The sequence below is a fragment of the Hemicordylus capensis genome, chromosome 1 (genome assembly GCF_027244095.1).
Source record: "Hemicordylus capensis ecotype Gifberg chromosome 1, rHemCap1.1.pri, whole genome shotgun sequence".
NCBI classification, from domain to species: domain Eukaryota; kingdom Metazoa; phylum Chordata; class Lepidosauria; order Squamata; family Cordylidae; genus Hemicordylus; species Hemicordylus capensis.
The window spans coordinates 361,795,152-361,816,388 of record NC_069657.1 but is presented as its reverse complement, the minus strand read 5'-3'; the positions used below and the strand labels follow the sequence as shown (position 1 = coordinate 361,816,388).

Sequence of the window (21,237 nt, the reverse complement as noted above, 5' to 3'; positions counted from 1 at the left end):
TAGGACTCCAGATATGGAACTGGTGCATTGCACATCGCATACATCTGGTGGCTATACACATAAGAGGTCAGGACAATATCCTAGCGGACACCTTGAGCAGATCACCTGTCCAACAGCAACACGAGTGGGAGCTCAACCCACAGTTGTTGAGAGAGATATTCCTTGCCTGGGGGACCCCAACTGTCGACCTGTTTGCGACAGCAGGAAACAAGAAATGCAGCCAATACTGTTCCAGAATGGGGGTGGGCCCCCTGTCAAAGGGAGATGCCTTCCAGTACCGATGGACGCAAAGTATATTTTATTTATACCCTCCATATCCCCTGTTGAACAGGGTTGTGGCCAAGCTTTTACAGGACAACACCAGGGCGATTGTTGTCACGCCTTGGTGGCCCAGGCAACCTTGGTTTCCTCAACTCTTGCGACTGTCGGACAATGTGTACAAGAGACTGCCACAACAGAGGGACCAGATATATCAGCAAGAAGGACAAATACTCCACCCCAACCTGTCAGTCCTCAACCTGACAGTATGGAAAGTGGGTTACTGAAGAAGATATTAAAGAATAGCAGGAGGAAGTCAACTAGGAGAAATTATTTCTGCAAATGGAGAAGATTTTCATTGTATGCCGCAGAGCACCAATTTGAACCTGGAGAGGCCTCTGTGAGGGAGGTATTGCTATACTTAACCTCCTTGAAATCCAGTGGATTGGCCAATACATCCATAAAGGTTCATTTAGCGGCCATTTCTGCTCATCATGATGGCTGGAATCAAAAGACGGTTTTTACTCATCCTAAATGCAAGGAGTTTTTGAAAGGGTTGAGTAATCTATACCCCCCAGTAAGAAGACCATCCGACAAGTGGAGCCTCTCCTTGGTGCTCTCGACTGTGATGGAGAGTCCATTTGAACCTATGGCCACTGCTTCTTTGAAGTTAGTAACGTTAAAGACCTTATTCCTGGTGGCAATCACATCAGCAAGGCGCGTGAGCGAATTACTTGCTCTACGGATGGATGAACCATATACTCGATTCTTTCCAGACAGGGTAGTTATGCGTTTGGACCCGGAATTCCGCCCTAAAATAGTGACTGATTTTCACTTAAATGCAGACGTGGTTCTACCTACGTTTTACAAGAATCCATCCACACCGCTGGAAGCTTCTTTGCACTTGCTGGACGTGCGGAGGGCCATTCTTTTCTACCTGCAAAGAACAAGGGAAATGAGAAGGACAAGGAATCTTTTCATAGCCTTGAATGGAAAGAACCGGGGCCTTCAGCCATCCCGCCAGAAGCTGTCCTTTTGGCTAGTGGAACTCATTAAGATGGCCTATGATATACAGGGAGTCACTCCGCCATCAGCTATTAGAGCCCATTCAACTAGGGCTCACGCTGCCTCGGCAGCTCATCTTTCAGGAATAAGATTCAAGGATATTTGTATGGCGGCCACCTGGTCCTCGGACCAAACCTTTGTGAAGCATTATGCACTGGACCTTCGCTCTATAGAGGCAGCACAATTCGGCAGGGCCGTGCTGCAGAGGGTGCTTCAATAGCTTGCGTTGCCCACCTCCATTTGGGCAGCTCGTGATTCACCCATTTTATGTTTGTCGAGGCCTCACTATCCAGATAAGCAGGTTGCTTACCTGTAACAGGTGATCTGGTAGTGAGGCCTCGACATTCATAAAACCCTCCCAGCCGACCCCGCTGCAGAGTGCAAGCAATTGAAGCGTTGCATTTCTTCGAAATACGAGCGATTGGAACGTTGCATTTCTTCGAAATACAAGTGAATGTGCTGCTAATTTTCATTGCCAGCTTACGGTTCCTGTGGATGTCATTGACTCTTTTAAGTGCCGAGCGGCCATTCAGAAACTGAGCAACTGACGCCTAACTGCCAGTATATGTACTGCACGGCTCGTGCAGAGGCAGTTGAAAGGCGTCGCGAGGAGCTAATCAGTTTTACCCGAAGTTGTCCTGCGCAGGCGCAGAACCCATTTTATGAATGTCGAGGCCTCACTACCAGATCACCTGTTACAGGTAAGCAACCTGCTTTTCTGGTAAGAACTAATCTGCCTACTTTCCTTTCACTATATAACCTTAATTGATAATTACCAACTTCACAAATTAGCCCACTACTGCCTGTTAATTTATCCGCCATTTTAAATTGGGGTGGATGACATCATCACAAACAATGCCATTGGGGTATTCCTATGTGACACTAGAACTGTGCTAAATTTGGTTGAACTTGGTTCCCACTTGTGCCTCAAACGTTCACACATCTGCCATCTTGAAGTGCGCTGCTGAGTATCTGGGCTGTGGCACACCTCCGGAGAAAGACCAACTTTAGAAGTCCAACACCTTCCATTCTATGCACAATGAAACCAGCCATTATTCAAACTTTAGTTTAGTTTAATCAGTTATGGCATAAGCCCCATTCCTAAAATAGCCTTTTATTAATAGCACCACAGATATCTCTATATACTATTTCTGAAAGTGCTGAAATTTGGGGCTCTTATCAATGCAGAACTGCCGGTACCTCCCACTGGCAAGTGGGAGGTACCAGCAGACTCGAGGTGACCTGCAGATATATCAGTGTTCAAAATAATCTTAGGGAAACAATAAAGGGTGCCAACCCTCCAACAAACTGCCCCATGAGTGTCGACTCAATGTGCAGCAGCTGTGAAAAAGGCCAGTTCCATGCTAGGGATCATTAGGAAGGGGATTGACAATAAAACTGCTAATATTATAATGCCCTTATACAAAACCATGGTGCTGCCACACCTGGAGTACTGTGTACAATTCTGGTCACCACATCTAAAGGAGGACATTGTAGAACTGGAAAAGGTGCAGAAGAGGGCAACCAAGATGATCAGGGGCCCAGAGCACCTTGCTTATGAGGAAAGGCTACAACACCTGGGGTTTTTAGTTTATAAAAAAAGACGACTGCGGGGAGACATGATAAAGGGTCTATAAAATCATGCATGGTATGGAGTAAGTGGATAGAGAGAAATTCTTCTCCCTCTCACACAACACTAGAACCAGGGGTCATCCCATGAAATTAATTGCTGGGAAATTTAGAACCAGCAAACAGAAATACCTTTTCACACAATGCATAATCAACTTGTGAAATTCTCTGCCACAAGATGTGGTGACAGCCAACAACCTGGATGGCTTTAAGAGGGGCTTGGATAACTTCATGGAGGAGAGGTCTATCAACGGCTACTAGTTGGAGGGCCACCTCCAGCCTCAAGGCAAGATGCCTCTGAGTACCAGTTGCAGGGGAGTAACAGCAGGAGAGAGGGCATGCCCTCAACTCCTGCTGTAGGTTTCCAGTGGCATCTGGTGGGCCACTGTGTGAAACAGGATGCTGGACTAGATGGGCCTTGGGCCTGATCCAGCAGGGCTGTTCTTATGTTCTTAAATATGTACAGAACTCAATAAAATAATATCAACTAGTTCAGTTAGTGCAGAATAAGGAAACAGGGTGTCAAGTTTTGGCTTCTTTTTCCAGGTTAATGCCCCTATACCAACAGGAACACACATGCGCACGCGCACGCGTGCACACACACACAACACTAATCTGTTAGGAATCATATTTTTATAGTTTGTTTGTTTTTACTTAAATAAATTCCCAGCTTAACTGCAGATTCAGACTTGAACACTGTTGGGTTTTTTTACCTTCAGTTTTTATGATATTTCAGATATCTCATCTCACATTTCCTTCCCTGTCTATTCCACTTTCTTCCCAAGTGAACCTAATGTCAAAATAGCAATACAATTGTGTAGTGATTTCTTTCTTTGAGGTTATAAACTGCAGCTTTGGGATTCAGGCAGGAAAACAAGAATTTAACCTATTTCATGGTATAATAAATACATGTGTTTCCTTAGGCTACAGCTTTTAAAATGTAGCTTTTAAAAGCTTCTGTATAGCTTTTAGAATGAAATTATCCATACATGAGAACTGTTATCTATTTTTATGACTAAAAAGCATATTCTCAAATATTGTATTTAAGAGAGCCTTCTTTGTCATGAATGCTGCTGCCAATTATGATCTTCTGGAGAGGTCTGGTTATGGTTGCCGCCAGCTCATTTGGTGGCAACTCAGGACTGGGCTTTCTCTGTGGCTAACCCGGGGCTTTGGAATATGCTCCCCATTTAAATAAGAGCTTCTTCTTCTTCTCTGTTTGTTTTCAGGAAGACCCTGTCAGATTGCAACTTGAATCAGATTTCAATCATAGAGGGTTACAGATATACCCTTTAAAAAAACCCACGGCACAATGTATGTAATAAAGCACAAATACACAGTTAATTTGTTGATGTCATCATCTGATGAAATGGAATATAGTCCATGACTTCTACAATAAACTGTGTGTTAGTCTTCATGGGGCCCCTTTGTCACATTCTTTTCTCTTTTTTTAAGGTTATCTAAAAACCACAAGGCAAGACTTTAACTAGAAAAAGTGTGTCTAAAGAATCCTGATTTAGTCATCCTTTTAATGAAAGTGAGCCTGGCAAACTTCTCTGAGAAGCTAATTACACAGTGAGGGGGTAATAACATATGAACACGCAAAGCTGTCTTATATGGAATCAAACCAACTCAGTACAGGTGGTCCTTGATATTCGCGGGTTCAATTCCTGCAGCTTTGCTTACTTGTAGGCTATCTCTCTGGGAGATAGTTTTTGTTTATTTGGGGATAATTTTGGGGGATAGTTTTTGTTTATTTGCAGTTTTCTACCCGCTATGATAACTAAATTTTCCCAGCCACCCACATTGCCTCTTTAAACTTCCTGATGCACCAGCTGGAAAGCAGGCAGAGTGGCCATTTAAACTTCTGAGCTGGTATGCAGGGAGGCTTAAAGAGACAGTGTGAGTGGCTAGGACACTCTTTTAAGTGTCCCAGCCACTTGTGCAGCCCGAGTGCAAAACCTAACCCCATTTTTTGAGTTAGGTTAGGCATTCCAATATCACCGATTCACAGTTCAAGGAACTGTCCAGGAACATAACCTCCACAATATTGAAGGGTTTCCTGTATTTGACTGGCAGAAAACTCTCTCCAAGTTTCATCCAATGAGGCACTTGTGCAACACATGCTATCTTCCCTGCCCCTCTTCCAACCTAAGCTCCCCAAAACATCATTCCTGAGAATCAAGAGATCCTAGAAAATGGTGTGGGATGTGGTATGGGTGGCTGCAGTGGAAGGGGAGAATCTCCAGAAATCAAGTGGGGCCAACTTTTGCAAACCAGATGTAGAAAGGAAGTGTGGGGGGTGGAAATGGCTTGCGCTTACTGGACCGGGTCTCACAATCCGTGAGACCGGGTTTTGGGAAGTGAGCGGGAAGGGAGCCCTGGGTGGCCAGATCGGCCACCCACACGATGGCCGGGTCCGAGACAGAGCCGCAGGGGGCTGGGGAGCTCGGGGGCCGTGCAGCCCCCGGAAGCCCCAGTATGCCCTGCGTGAGTGCACAGGGCATACTGGGGAGACCCCCGAGCTGGGAGGCTGCTTTTAAGCCTTCTGGCCGGGGGTCTACTCGCGAGTAGGCGTCCCGCTTAGCCGCACCACGGCTACACACGAGCAGATAGCCCGGGTTTGCGGAGCACTTGCTCCGCAAACCCGGAATAGGGGTGGGCTACAGGAGTGGGTTAGCCACTCCAGAACCACCGGGCTCGGCTGTTAGCCCGGTGGTTCTTACGATCACAAAAATCAGGCTAGGATTTTCCTAGCCCGATGTTTGTGATCGTAAGAATAGCCCCACTGTTGTACAAGCTCTGCTCTGACTGTTACCCTTTATTTTCAAACAGAGAGATTTCCCGTCACCTGGTACCCAGTTCTTTAACTGGAGATGAACTGGGTACCATCTGTATGCAAAGCCTATGTATGTTCTACCACAGAGCTAGGACCATCCACAGGGCCCTATTCCTTGGGATTCTTTGTTTTATTTCAGAAGATTGGAGGCACTCAATAGGGCCTTTTGCCACAATATCAAAGGGAGATATACAGGAGAATAAGTTTGCTTCCTTGGAATCAAATTGCACTGAACTCAATAAAAATTTAATATGGTTAAGACAGGGCTGGACAAATCCTAGGTGTCAGGAAGCCATAGCACCTAGAAATTTAACCATGATGCCTAGATTAGGATATTCAGAAATAAAATCTTTATCTCAAGCACTCCTGTTTCTGTTCTAAGCATGTTAATTGTAAAGGAAATAAAGAAAAGCCCAGTATTAGATTGGATCAGTTTCAATCTGTGATGCCTGAGGACGTGGACAAGCTGCTTGGTGTGGTGCAGCCTACCACTTGTTCTCTGGATCCTTGCCCGACTTGGCTGTTTCTATCTAGCAGGGAAATTGTTGGAGATGGCCTAGTTAATATCATTAACTCATCACTGAGGGAGGGTAGGATGCCTCCTTGTTTGAAGGAGGCAATGATTTAGACCACTTCTTAAGAAGCCTTCCCTAGATCCTTCAGTGATGGATAGTTATAGGCCGGTCTCCAATCTCCCATGGTTGGGCAAGGTGATTGAGAGAGTGGTGGCTAACCAGCTCCAAGCAATTTTGGAGGAAATCGATTATCTAGATCCATTTCAAACTGGCTTCAGCGCAGGCTATGGGGTTGAGTCTGCCTTGGTTGGCCTGATGGATGACTTTTACCAGGGAATCGACAGAGGGAGTCTGACTCTGTTGGTTCTTTTGGATCTCTTGGCGGCATTTGATAGATAGATAAATTTTATTACAGCCTTTGACCAGTACAGAAGCAAGAAAAAGAAAAACACAGTCAGGCCCATACAACAATATACAACAATATTACTTTACGACGATACAATAGCATAGTAAATTACTCCGGTAGATTACTCATTAGATGTCGCCATATATTCATTGCTATTACACAAAACCTAGCCACATTATAAGTAAAGTTGGCTTGATGGTCTGACAGGAGAAATAAAATATATGCTTAATCTCCTCTGCCTGGTAGGTCCTTAATCGGGTAAAATTAACGAATCACATGAGTTCCTATAAAAATTGCAGTATAATAAAACATGACCCACAGTCTATGGCCTGTGTACTACATGGACAGTAACGTTCAGAATGAGGAATCCCACCATATCTACCATGTAGACCGCTGAGGGCAATACATCAAAGCGGGCCAGCACAAATGCTCTATAATATTTGGAAGTTATTAGGGCTTGACAATATCAGCTGGCTTGGTGCTAAAAAGAAGTCTACATGATTTAAGTCACTTGGGGGCCTTACTAATCTCCTGTTGCTATTCAATATCTAATATTTTTTTATTTACAGCCATTTTTGCTTGTTCATAACCCATGGATTGCAGCCATGCTATCCTTCTGGATCTCCTGGGGGAGTTGGCGATAGAAGGCACTGCTTTGCAGGGGTCTTGCTCCTACCTCTCAGGCAGATTTCAGATGGTTGAGCTTGGTGGTAGTTGCTCTTTGAAACAGGAGCTATTATATGGAGTCCCTCAGGGCTCTATTCTGTCACCAATGCTTTTTAACATCTACAGGAAACCGCTGGGTGAGGTCATCAGGAGATTTGGTGCAGGGTATTATCAGTATGCTGACTGCAACCAAATCTACTTCTCCTTATCAGAAAATGGCATTCACTCTCTAAATGCCTGCCTACGGGCAGTAATGGGCTGGATGAGGGAAAACAAAATTGAAGCTGAATCCAAGCAAGATGGAGGTGCTCATGGTGCGGGATTGGAATTTGAGGGATGAGTTAGATCCTCCCATGCTGGATGCGGTTACACTCCCCTAGAAGGAACAGGTACGCAACTTGGGAGTGCTCTTGGATCCAGGCCTCACCCTGGTATCTCAGGTGAAGGCTATGGCCAAGAGTGCTTTCCATCAACTTTGGCTGATTCGACAGCTGCATCTATTCCTTGGAGAGAACGATCTCAAAACAGTGGTGCATCAGCTGGTAACCTCCAGGCTTCACTATTGCAATGCGCTCTACATGGGGCTGCCTTTGTACGTAGATCAGAAACTTCAGTTAGTTCAAAATCCGGTTCCAGGCTACCTTAGATAGCACCTTCTTCTGTATGATCCCCATCGCACGTTGAGGTCATCTGGAGAGGTCCATCTCGAGTTACCACCATTACATCTGGTGGCTACTCTGAATCGGGCCTTCTCTAGTTTCTCCTGGCCTATGGAATGTACTCGTGGCAGATATCCTCATTTGAGGTTCGCTACTGGCCTTTAAGAGAGCCCTAAAAACTTACTTGTTTGGCCTGGCCTTCCAAGGTTTTAAAATTGTTTTTAAGTATTTTAATTGGTTTTAAATGTATTTTATATTGTTTTAAGCAGTATGTTTCAAATGGTGTTTGCTTTGGTTTTTAATGTTTTTTAAAAACTTGTTGTGCACCACCCAGAGCCTTTGGATGGGGCGGTCTATAAATGTAATAAATAAATGAATAAATTTGTCTTCTGACTTCACGGTGTCTGCCACAAAATCTGGTAATTTTGTCCACTGTCTGGCTCCTAATTTTGGGGGCTAACTCCCTACATCCAAAGGAAGTCAGTCAAGATCTGGCTTAAGGCTGAGGTATAGAGGTGCCTGAGAAAGCTTCATACAAATTAAAACAAATATTACTTTAATTAATTTAAACGAGACGTTCTGGTAAGAACTAATCTGCCTACTTTCCTTTCATTATAATCTTAATTGATAATTACCATCTTCACAAGTTAGCCATGCCATCTGGAATTGAGGTGTGTCCAATCAGTCCAGGCATTTAGAAGTTAATAGGGGAACGAACGAACACACACACACACACACACACGGCTGGGTGATCTCATAAGCTAACTTTTCCTTAAGAAAAGCTAACCATGTATGGTATTCCATCTGCACATGTAGGCTTTTCAGCTCCTGCTTCTGGCAGTAAACCACCAAAACTCTGAAAATCCCCCTCCAAAAGCTGAGGGCCCTAGGAGCAGCACCCATGTTGCCTGAAAGGAAAAAGCAGCCACACTCACACCCACACATACACTATGTAGAAGTGCTTTGTATAGCCATGCAGAGCACTCTGAATCCTGGTCATAGAAAATATCCTTAATATTTTCTTCCTTCTCTTTTATGCTTCTCACATCCCTGTGAATGAGTGTGTGCATACACACACAAGATACCTACTTATATTTTTTCTCTTTAAAATCTTGTTAATATATTTCCCCGTAGACAGATAATATACATGTTTTCTTGGAAAGAAAAAGATTAATATACAGTTACTACAAACCACAAACCTCCCTCTTTCTTGCCTTAATTCCTCAGCTGCTGGTGTCACTGCTCAAACATCTCTACATTCTTGCCAAAAGAAAAACAAGGAAGGATACCTAAACCACATTTCTTAATCAAGTTGCTCCCAAGCAGTCCTACTGATGTCCAAGAAAGTAGTTTTTAACCTACAACAAAATTAGGAATGGATGAGAAATTGATACAAGACATATAATTTCAGTTTTAAATTTTGTTTCCACGTAACAATCAGTTTTTTAGAGAGCTTGAAGAGCTTCTAGTCCAACACCTACACGGTGCAGGAAACTGCTACGGCATCCCTGACAGATGGCGATTCAGCCTTGTATGAAAACCTCTAAAGAGAGAGAGAGTCCAATCAAGCCTTGGCACACCTGAACAGATAACTACATTCAGGGGTATTATCTGTTCAAATGAGAAGCAAATTGAGGTGATAGCCTCACATGTGAGTGCACCAAGGGGTGGTGAGTGTGGGCACTGCACTCCTGTAGGCATCATAAGAACATAAGAAAATAAGACCAACCCTGCTGGATCAGGCACAATGCCCATCTAGTCCAGCATCCTGTTTCACACAGTGGCCCACCAGATGCCTCTGGGGAGCCCACAGGCAAGAGGTATGTGCATGCCCTCTCTCCTGCTATTGCTCCCCTGCAACTGGTATTGAGAGGCATCGTGCCTCTGAGGCTGGAGATGGCCCACAGCCACCAGATTAGTAACCATTTATAGACCTGTCCTCCATGAATCTGTCTAAACCCCTTTTAAAGCCATCCAAGCTGGTGGCCATCACCACATCCAATGCAAGGAATTCCATAGATTAATTATGCACTGTGTGAAAAAGTACTTCTGCTTGTCTGTCTTAAATTTCCCAACCTTCAATTTCATGGGGTGACCCCTGGTTCCAGTGTTGTGAGAGAGGAAGAAAAATTTCGATCTCCCCTCTCCACTCCATGCATAATTTTATACACTTCGATCTCCCCTTAGTCGCCTCTTTTCCAAGGTAAAGAGCCCCAGATGCGGTAGCCTAGCCTCATAATGAAGGTGCTCAAGGCCCCTGATCATTTTGGTTGCCCTCTTCTGCACCTTTTCCAGTTCTACAATATCCTTCTTAAGATACAGTGACCAGAACTTCACACAGTACTATAGATGTGGCCGCATTATAGATTTGTATAAGGGCATTATAATATTAGCATTTTTATTTTCAATCCCCTTCCTAATGATTCCTAGCATGGAATTAGCTTTTTTCACAGCTGCCGCGCACGGAGATGACATTTTCAATGAGCTGTCCACCACGACCCCAAGATCTCTCTTCTGGTCAGTCACCAACAGCTCATATCCCATCAGCATATATGTGAAGTTGGTCTTTTTTGCCCCAATGTGCATCACTTTACACTTGCTTACACTGAACTGCATTTGCCATTTTGTCGCCCAGTCCCCCAGTTTGGAGAAATCTTTTTGGAGTTCCTCACAATCCGTTGTGGATTTCACTACCCTAAAAAGTCTAGTGTAATCTGCAAGTTTGGTCACTTCACTAGTAACCCCAAATCATAGCTCGTTTATGAACAAGTTAAAGAGCACTGGTCCCAGTACCAATCCCTGGGGGTCCCCACTTCCTACTTCATGGCGGATGATGGTCAGTATCCTCTGCCGTGAAGACAGATGCAAAGAAAACATTCAGCTTCTCTGCAATATCCTTATCCTCCTTAATAATCCCTTTCACACCTTCATCATCTAAGGGTCCAACTGCCTCCCTGACTAGTTTTCTACTTCTGATATATTTAAATAGGTTTTTGTTATTCCCCTTGACACTTCTAGCTATATGCTCCTCAAACCCTCTCTTTGCATCCCTTATTGTGCCCTTGCATTTCTTTTAACAAAAGAACATAAGAATAGCCCTGCTGGATCAGGCCCAAGGCCCATTTAGTCCAGCATCCTGTTTCACACAGTGGCCAACCAAATGCCGCTAGAAGCCACAGGCAGGAGTTGAAGGCATGCCCTCTCTCCTGCTGTTACTCCTCTGCAACTGGTACTTGGAGGAATCCTGCCTTTGAGGCTGGAGGTGGCCTATAGCCCTCCAACTAGTAGCCGATGATAGACCTCTCTTCCATGACGTCATACAAACCCCTCTTAAAGCCATCCAGGTTAACTGTTAACTGCCCGAACTCACAAACATACCTTCCAATTGACTAGCATAAGAACAGCCCTGTTGGATCAGGCCCAAGGCCCATCTAGCCCAGCATCCAGGCAGGACTTGAGGGTATGCCCTCTCTCCTGCTGTTAGTCCCCTGCAACTGGTATTCAGAGGCATCCTGCCTCTGAGGCTAGAGGTGGCATGTAGCCCTCAGACTAGTAGTCACTGATAGGCCTCTCCTCCGTGAAGTTATACGAGCCCCTCTTAAAGCCATCCAGGTTGTTGGCTGTCAACACATCTTGTGGCAGAGAATTCCACAAATTGATTATGTGTTGTGTGAAAAAGTACTTCCGTTTGTTGGACCTAAATTTCTTGGCAATCAATTTCATGGGATGACCCCTGGTTCTAGTGTTATGTGAGAGGGAGAAGAATTTCTTTCTATCCACTTTCCTCAGGAGTCTTTGATGAAGAACTTTGTCGAAAGCTTTTTGGAAGTCCAGGTAGACTATGTCAGCTGGATAACTCTGATCCACACACTTGTTTACATTCTCAAAGAACTCCAAAAGGTTTGTGAGGCAAGATTTACTTTTGCAGAAGCCATGCTGGTTCTCTCCCAGCAGGGTCTGTTCTTCTATGTGCTTTACAATTTTATCCTTGAGGATGCTTTCCATTAATTTTCCTGGAACGGACGTTAAGCTAACCGGCCTGTAATTTCCTGGATTGCCCTTGAATCCCTTTTTGAAAATCGGTGTTACATTGGCTACTTTCCAGTCCTCCAGTACAGAGCCTAACTGCAGGGATAAGTTATATATTTTAGCAAGGAGGCCAGCAATTTCACGTTTCAGTTCTTTGAGGACTCTTGGATGGATGCCATCCAGCCCTGGCAATTTCTTAGTTTTTAGTTTTTCCAGACAGTTTATCTTGTCACTTCTATCTGACTCAGTTCTTTAGCCTCCATCCCCCAAAAAACCTGGTTCAGGAACAGTTATATGCTCAGTATCCTCTGCCGTGAAGGCGGATGCAAAGAACTTATTTAGCTTCTTTGCAACCTCCATATCCTCCTTAATAACCCTTTCACTCCCTCATTGTCTAAAGGTCCAACCGCCTCCCTGGCAGGTTTCCTGCTTATGATGTATTTAAAGAAGTTTTTGTTATCCCTCTTGATACTTTTAGCTAAATGTTCCTCAAACTCTCTTTTTGCCTCCCTTATTGTCACCTTGCATTTCTTTTGCCAGAGTTTATGTTCCTTTCTGTTCTCTTTATTTGGACAGCCCTTCCAATTTCAGAAGGAAGTCTTCTTCCCTTTTATGGCTTCCTTGACAGTACCTGTTAGCCATGCTGGCATCCTCCTGGACTTAGTGGTACCTTTCCTCCTTTTGAGTATACAATCTAACTGGGTTTCTAGTACTGTGGTTTTGAGTAAACTCTACGCATGCGAAGTGACTCTCCTGATTTTCCCTTTCAGCTTTCTTTTCACCATACTCCTCATTTTGGAGAAGTTTCCTCTTCTGAAATTCCAAATGTCTGTGTTAGACTTCCTTGGTGATTCTCTCCACGCATATATGCTGAATTTGATCACACTAAGGTCATTGTTCCCTAAAGGGTCAATGACACTGACATCATGCACCTAATCCTGGGTGCCACTCAGGATTAAGTCCAAGGTTGCTTTTCCTCTGGTTGGTTCCAAGACCAACTGTTCTAGGGCACAGTCATTCAGTGTTTCTAGAAATTTGACCTCTCTGTCATTACCTGACTGTGAATTTATCCAGTCTATGTGTGGCTAATTGAAGTCACCCACTATTACAGCCTTGCCTCTCCTTGACGCCTCCCTGATTTCCTCCTGAAACTCCCAGTCACTGTCAGTGTTTTGATCCGGAGGGCGATAGCACGTCCCCAGTAGCACATTTCTTTTCAGGCCTTGTATTGTAACCCACAGGGTTTCTGAGGAGGACTCCAATCCACCTAGGTTTTCTAGCTTGTTAGATTCTATCCCTTCTTTAACATACAGTGCTACTCCACTTCCAAGGCACCCGTCTCCGTCCTTTCTATAGAGTTTATATCCAGGGATAAGAGTGTCCCACTGGTTCTCACTGTTCCGCCATGTTTCTGTTATGCCCACTATATCTATTTCGGCGTTAGCAACCAAGCACTCCAGCTCACCCATCTTGGCTTGGAGGCTTCTGGCATTGGCATATAAGCACCTATACCCTGAATCTCTCACCTGATGTATGCTATCTTTCTTTTGACTCTTTGACCAGCTGGCACAGCCTTCTGTCTGCTCTTTATGTGGTTCTGCTCTGTCCCCTTCTGTTTTATCTGAATCCCTTGCACTTTAAACAGTGGCATTTGCCAAACCAGGTACTGCCCAGCTCCTGTCAGCAATTCCCCAGGCATCATTTTAAAAGCTGCTCTGCAACCTTTTTGATTTTAAGTGCCAGCAGTCTGGTTCCATCTTGGTTCAAGTGCCACCCGTCCCTTTTGTACAGGCCTTGCTGGCCCCAAAAAGTATCCCACTGCCTAACAAATCTAAACCCCTCCTCCCGGCACCAACGTCTCATCCACACATTGAAACCCCTCAGCTCTGCCTGTCTCACTGTACCTGCACGTGGAACAGGTAGCATTTCTGAGAATACAAGAAATGCTACCTGTTCTTCAATACAATACCTATCAACCTAAATTTGGCTTCCAGGACCTCCTGACTACATTTCCCCACATCACTAGTGCCAACATGCACCATGACAGCTGTACCCTCCCCAACACTGCCTAAGAGCCTATCTAGACACTGCGTGATGTCCACAACCTTCGCACCAGGCAGGCAAGTCACCATGCGGTCAACATGTGGTTACAAACCCACCTCTCTATACCTCTAATTATTGAATCACCCACTACAAGGAGCCCCCCCCCCCGAGGTGTATCCCCTGTGCGAGAGGATATGGGCTCATCATCCATGGAAGGGGTCCCTTGTAAAGGAGCATTTCCCTCTTCCTCAGACCAATGTCCTCCTTGCCTGAGACCTTCATTCTCCCTGACAGCAGAGGAGCTGTCAGCCCTGGAGTGGGATGCCTCTATCACGTCCCTGAAGGTCTCGTCTGCATGCCTCTCTGTCTCTCTGAGCTTCTCCAGATCCATCACCTTGGTCTCAAGGGAACGAATTTGTTCCCTGAGAGCCAGGAGCTCCTTGCACTGAGCACACACCCATGCCTTCTGCCCATGGGGCAAATAGTCATACATGTGGCACTCTGTGCAATACACTGGGAAGTGCCCCCTCCCCTACTGACTTTCTATCTACATGCTGGTTTTGTTCATTCATTCATTCTTCTATACCACCCTTCCAAAAATGGCTCCGGGCAGTTTACTGTATTGTTGGCTGTTTACAGTATTTAAAGATAGTTTATTAGAAGGATAGGTCTCAACTGTAATGGTCAGTTATTTAACTGTTCCAACAGCCTTTCTCAAGAATATGAGGGAGGGATTTGTTCTCACGTTCTCTTCTCTACCAGGCTCCTTGTGATCACAGGGGCTTGTTCCAGGCTCCCACACACAATTCCCACTAAACTCCTGCAAAACCCCAACGTCCTGTTTGCTATCCCTGTTCACTATGCTCTGTTCACTATTCTCTCGGGCCTTCACGTCTTATGTAGAGAGTAGGTTTCCAACAGAAACACAGGATGTTGGTCAAAGGAATGTCAAAGGAATGTGGGGGCTCCCACAGCCCTAGCTGACTCCGCCACCTCCAGGCAGGGACAAACAAAAACACTGGAGTTTGCTAGCCCTGGCAAACAACACACACACAGACTAAGACTTATCCCTTAAAGAGAAACAAGCCCCTCAAACCCCCCCTCCTTCTGTTAATTAGTTAGAAGGGGGGAAAGGCTAGATGTTGTTCTGTTTAGTAAAACTTGCTCACCTCCTCAAGCTGTGTCTCCTCTTCACAGAGTAGGCTTCCAACTGAGAAGTTTGCCAGAGTTTCTATTCCTTCCTGTCCTCTTCATTAGGGCAGGACTTCCATTTTCTGAAGGAAGTCTTCTTCCCTTTTATAGCTTCCCTGACTCTACTTGTTAGCCACGCTGGCATCCTCCTGAACTTGGTGGTACCTTTCCTCCTTCTTGGTATACATTCCAACTGTGCTTCTAGTGCTGTGGTTTTAAATAAGTTCCATGCTTTCTGGAGTGATTTGACCCTCCTGATTTTCCCTTTCAAATTCTTTCTTACCAGTCCCCTCATTTTTGAGAAGCTTCCTCTTCTGAAGTCCAATGCATCTGTGTTTTCGACTTCCTTGACAATTCTCCACTCGCTTATATGCTGAATTGAATTACACTATGGTCACTACTACCCAATGGCTCTGCAACTCTGACATATCGGGCCAGGTCCCGGTTACCACACAGGATTAAATCCAAAGTTGCCATCTCTCTGGTTGGTTCTGTGACTAACTGTTCTAAGGCACAGTCATTTAGAACATCTAGCAATTTGGACTCTCTGTCATTACCTGAATGTGAATTTACCCAGTCTATGTGTGAGTAGTTGAAGTCACCCATTATTACTGATCTGCCTCTCTTTGATGCCTCTCTTATTTGTTTCTCCAACTCCAGGTTGCTCTCAGCGCTTTGATCCGGAGGGCGATAGCACGTCCCTACTAACACATTTCCTTTCAGTCCTCGTAATGTTACCCATAATGATTCTGTGGGGGACTCTGGTCCACCTAGGTTTTCTAGCTTATTGGAATCTATCCCTTCGTTGATATACAGTGCCAACCCTCCCCTCTCTGTCCCTTCTAAAGAGTTTATATTCAGGAATAATTGTGTCCCACTGGTTCTTACCATTCCAACAGGTTTCTGTTACATCCACTATATCTATGTTTTCATTAGTAACCAAGTACTCCAGCTCACCCACCTTGGCTCGGAGGCTTCTGGCACTGGTATACAAACACCTATACGCCAGGTCCCTCACCTGGTGTTGGCATGAGCTATCCCCCTTACCATCATTTGACCTATTTGGCAAGCTGCCCTGTGTTTCCTTCTGCTCAACTCCTGGCTCTACTTTGTCCCTTCTGGTTTATCTGAAACATGTTCACCCTCACACCTCAGGGGATTTTGCTGGCCAAAGCAGATGCCACCCTGTTCCTGCTGGCAATCCCCCAGAATCTCATCCACACACCCTGAGGGTCTCATCTACACACCTCTCTGCCTCCTTGAGCTTCTCCAGGTCAGCCACCTTTGCTTCAAGGCAATGAACTTGTTCCCTGAGAGCCAAGAGCGCTTTGCACCGAGCGCACACCCACGATTTCTGCCCCTCAGGCAGACAGTCATACATGCGACATTCTGCGCAATATACTGGGAAGAAGCCCCTCCCCTGCTGGCATTCTACCTTCATAACTAGTTTTATTGGGTATTTAAAGTATATGGGGTTTGAAGCTAGGTACTGGGTAGATCGTCAGCTAATTAATGGTTTTTAGTTTTGTCCTCCAAGAAATTTACAAAAGTTGGGTAGTTATTCTTGCCTTGTTGCGTTTCCCCCCAATCTCCTGCTAAACTCCTTCGTTATCTGTTTGCAAACTCCTGTTAGCAAAGCTCCTGGGAGCAAGGCTCCTATGGTCCGAGCCTTGTATTCAACACCAGCAGTCAAACTGACTCAAATCAGGAATGTGGAGCCTCCCACAAGCTGGGGCCCTCACCTGGAATGAATGAACCCCCCACTCAGGCTTCTCCTCTGGAAAAGACACAAACACTGCCAGCCAGGCAGAAATCCAACCCTAGGAGATTCCCAGCCCTAGCAGACCTAGCTTCTTCTTCCCCTCTTGTTTTCTTGGTGGTTTATTTATTTATTTTATATCCTTGTTGTGGAAATGTTGCTACAAGCTTGTTGCATCCTCCATCCTCAAGACCAGCAAGCCACTTCCTCTCAGGAATGCAGCTTCCTCTTTGTGCCCAGAACCAGCACTGCTGTCCCACCCTCCTCACCAGCCCCCCACACTTCAACAAGCCTAGGCATGCCCCTTGTACCTCCTACACAGACCACACCTTCAGTGTGCTCTGCACCCACTTTGTTTACAGCTCAAGTTCTTTGTGCTGGCTGGCTCCAGTTCATTATCTTTAAAGTGAAAGGTAAAGTGTGCCGTCAAGTTGATTTCAACTCCTGGTGCCCAGAGAGCTCTGTGGTTTTCTTCGGTAGAATACAGGAGGGGTTTACCATAGCCTCCTCCCTCACAGTATGAGATAATGCCTTTCAGCATCTTCCTACAGGTGAAACTCGGAAAATTAGAATATCGAGTAAAAGTCCATTAATTTCAGTAAAGGTGAAACTGATATATGAGACAGACACATTACATGCAAAGCGAGATAAGTCAAGCCTTAATTTGTTATAATTGTGATGATCATGGCATACAGCTCATGAAAACCCCAAATCCACAATCTCAGAAAATTAGAATATTACATGGAACCAAGAAGACAAGGATTGAAGAATAGAACAATATCGGACCTCTGAAAAGTATACAGTGTACTGTGCTTGATTGGCCAGCAAACTCGCCTGACCTGACCCCATAGAGAATCTATGGAGCATTGCCAAGAGAAGGATGAGAGACATGAGACCAAACAATGCAGAATTGCTGAAGGCTGCTAATGAAGCATCCTGGTCTTCCATAATACCTCATCAGTGCCACAGGCTGATAGCATACATGCCACGCCACATTGAGGCAGTAATTGCTGCAAAAGGGGCCCAAACCAAGTACTGAATACATATGCATGCTTATACTTTTCAGAGGTCCGATATTGTTCTATTCTTCAATCCTTGTCTTCTTGGTTCCATGTAATATTCTAATTTTCTGAGATTGTGGATTTGGGGTTTTCATGAGCTGTACGCCATGATCATCACAATTATAACAAATTAAGGCTTGACTTATCTTGCTTTGCATGTAATGCGTCTGTCTCATATATCAGTTTCACCTTTTAATTTGCATTACTGAAATTAATGGACTTTTGCACGATATTATAATTTTCCGAGTTTCACCTGTATATCGCTGCTGCCTGATATAGTACCAATGGGGATTCAAACTGGCAACCTTCTGCTTGTTAGTCAAGCATTTCCCCACTGCACCACTTAAGGTTTTTACTCCCTCCGAAATTGCTGAAATTATAAGATATCATTTCAGCACTTTTGGAAGGACCAGAGACCATAAAGCAAAGCTAGCCAGCATGAAGAGCCTAAGCTGCAAACACACTGAGGTAGAGCATGCCAAAGGTGAGGCTAGTGCAAGGGAAGTGAGGGGCGGCATCTGGACTGGTTCAAACGTAGGCTGGGGCCAATGAAGAGGGTGAAATGACCAGCTGAGTGTAGGGGTTGTGAGAGAGTAGTGGCACACTGCCTTTGCGTCTAAAATAGGCTGTTCAGCTATTTTTGAACTACAACTCCCATAATCCCCAGCCACAGTGGCAAATAGCCAGGAATGATGGGAGTTGTAGACCAACATCTGAGGAGGACCGAAGTTAAGCAGCCTTGCTCAAGAAGCACAAGGCAACAAGTTGGTCCTGACTACATTATTAATAGAGTTGTGTGAGCCTGTAGTGCTTGACCTCACCCACTCAGAGCCTCAGGAGGGGTGGTTGGAGCAACTCAGTCTATGTAACAGTGCCAACCAGACACCTAAGAACATTTGGATGGTTTGGGAAAGAATGGGAGGCTCTGAGTGAGAGCAACAGAATCGAAAAGGAAGTTAGGAGGCGAGGAGCTGGAGAGGAAAGCATACCAACCCTGGTAAAGAGCTCTGGCTACTTCTACTGGAAGAGTACTCAGGAGACAAGCTGCAAAAAGTGGAAGAAGGAAATCCCTGTAACCGAGAACCTGAGATTGCCCTTGACCGTGAAGTTAACATGCCACAGGGAAAGAGGAGTTTGAGCCTAGAAGAAAGAACAGGGTGAGAGGACCACCTGTAATACTGTGATTAATAAACCTATTAAGCAGCAATTGGGGGCTCTCACTGTCTGTTATCATGCTGCTTGTCCATAACCGAAGTCCTTTGGAAGTTGTGTTTCTCCCCTGGAAGGAAGACACAGCTACATGTCCATATAATTTAGGGATGTGCACAAATTAAGATCCATGCACTGATTCAAAGCACAGATTGGACACCTTTAAAAGTGAAAGAGCAGGTTCATACCTGCTCATTTTCTGCCTCACACAGCTTCCTCCTGCTGCTGTGCCCACCCCACCAGCACCCCTCATGCAGTAGCGGCATACACATAGCCTCCACGCATGTGCGGTGGCCATTTGCATAGTCAGCATGGTTGTTGACCACAAAATGGCCAATGTTTATGCATGGAGGCCATGTGCATGCCTGCCACCACACGAGGGATGCTGGGGGTGGGTGGGGCATGTGCCACTACAGCAAGAAGCTGCATGGCGCAAAGGTGGAGCAAGGTCTGGATCTGCTCTCCTCCTTACTTTTAAAGGTATCCAACCTGTGCTTCGAATCAATGCATGAATCTCAACTGCATGAATATCAATTTATGCACATCCCTAATATAATTTAAAACTATAAAACTGCACCAGAGAAAATGTTTTAAAATTGTTTGGATTCTTACATCCACAAGTAATGGAATGGGGCTTTCCTGCTTCCGTCCCCCTGCAGTCCCCCCACAAAAAGAGAAAGTCCCCCTCTCTATGGGTCATGATGTGGGAATGGTATGGAATGTGGCATGGGGGGGGGGGGCGCTACAGCCAGAGGAGAAGCTGATCTTTGTGGCGTGGGAAACTCTCCCCTTCATGTCAGTGGATTGGAAGTGCCTTCCGCTTGCATTAGGGTCCCATTAGATTCAACCCAAATGAAATTAAGCCCTTAAAAAAAAAGAAAGAAAATTCAGAAAATAATATGGCAGGAGATACCCACTTCTGAAAACCCTAGTTTTGCTTAATAATATTTGTGATGGTTAGGCACTACAAAGGGGGAGAGAGGCTTCATTAATGGCATGCAGGGAGTATGAGTGGAGCAAGAATGGTGCTGCAGTTGCCTCAGCCACATCAGAATAGCTTAAGGAAAAATCCTTTAATTATTCATCTTCTCCAAGGTCTTCTAAAATTACTATAGGTAACATTAACACACAAAGGGGAAGGGTTAAACAGCAAGCAAAATTTTCTACAATGAATCTATTTGGATTTCCACAAGAAAATGTCAAATAATTTGTGAGGTCAAAACTTCACTGCAAATATTGGATATAAAAAGCAGATCTCAAATGCTGTTTCGCTCTCTCGCTCTCTCTCTCTCTCTCTCTCTCTCTCACACACACACACACACACACACAGAGACACACAAACATTTTAAGTAGGCAACAAAACAAAAATGCTGACATCCTGGCTAAAGAAGTGCCAGTGCAGTGAGGCAATCAGAATACAGCACTTCCAGACTAATAACAGTCACTGGGGAAGGGGTGATTTTTTTACAAACCACCCCCTTCTTCCTTAGGAACCCGCTCTCCACAGAACACCATGTCTCTAAGGACTGTGTAATAAATACAGTTTGTTGATTGGGTTGTATTTGGACATTCAACAAAGGAAAGATTTTCAGCTGTTCTGCAAACTATGACTTAACCATATCTCAAACAAACCATTCTTAAACAAAACAAATATTTACAAAGAGTGGAATATAAAAGATTCTGCTACAAAAGAAGGAATGGAACATGTAATTATAATTACATAAATATACTAGTGATCTACTCTGTGTGTGCGCGCGCACGTGTGTGTATATGTATATTTGTGATATGTATATTTGTGTGTGTGTGTGTATTCAATTAAAAACTCAACTTTTTAATTTTTAACAGTAATTCTCAGTGCTTATTCTTTTTTTCTATAAGTTAAATTGATCTTTTTTAGCTGCAGAAGCA

At 44.7% G+C, this 21,237-nt stretch overlaps 1 protein-coding gene across 7 annotated transcripts in view; it reads right to left on the bottom strand.

The window, feature by feature from the left end:
- Positions 1-21,237, bottom strand: part of AKAP12 (A-kinase anchoring protein 12) — a 159,142-nt gene that overhangs the window by 88,863 nt on the left and 49,042 nt on the right. For 3 of the 7 annotated variants that reach the window (XM_053292488.1, XM_053292457.1, XM_053292468.1), the window contains exon 2: positions 1,120-1,195. The exons of the other annotated variants lie outside the window; for them this stretch is intronic. The gene's annotated coding sequence lies outside the window, so the exon portion shown is untranslated. The remainder of the gene's footprint in view (positions 1-1,119; positions 1,196-21,237) is intronic. 7 annotated transcript variants of the gene reach the window in all.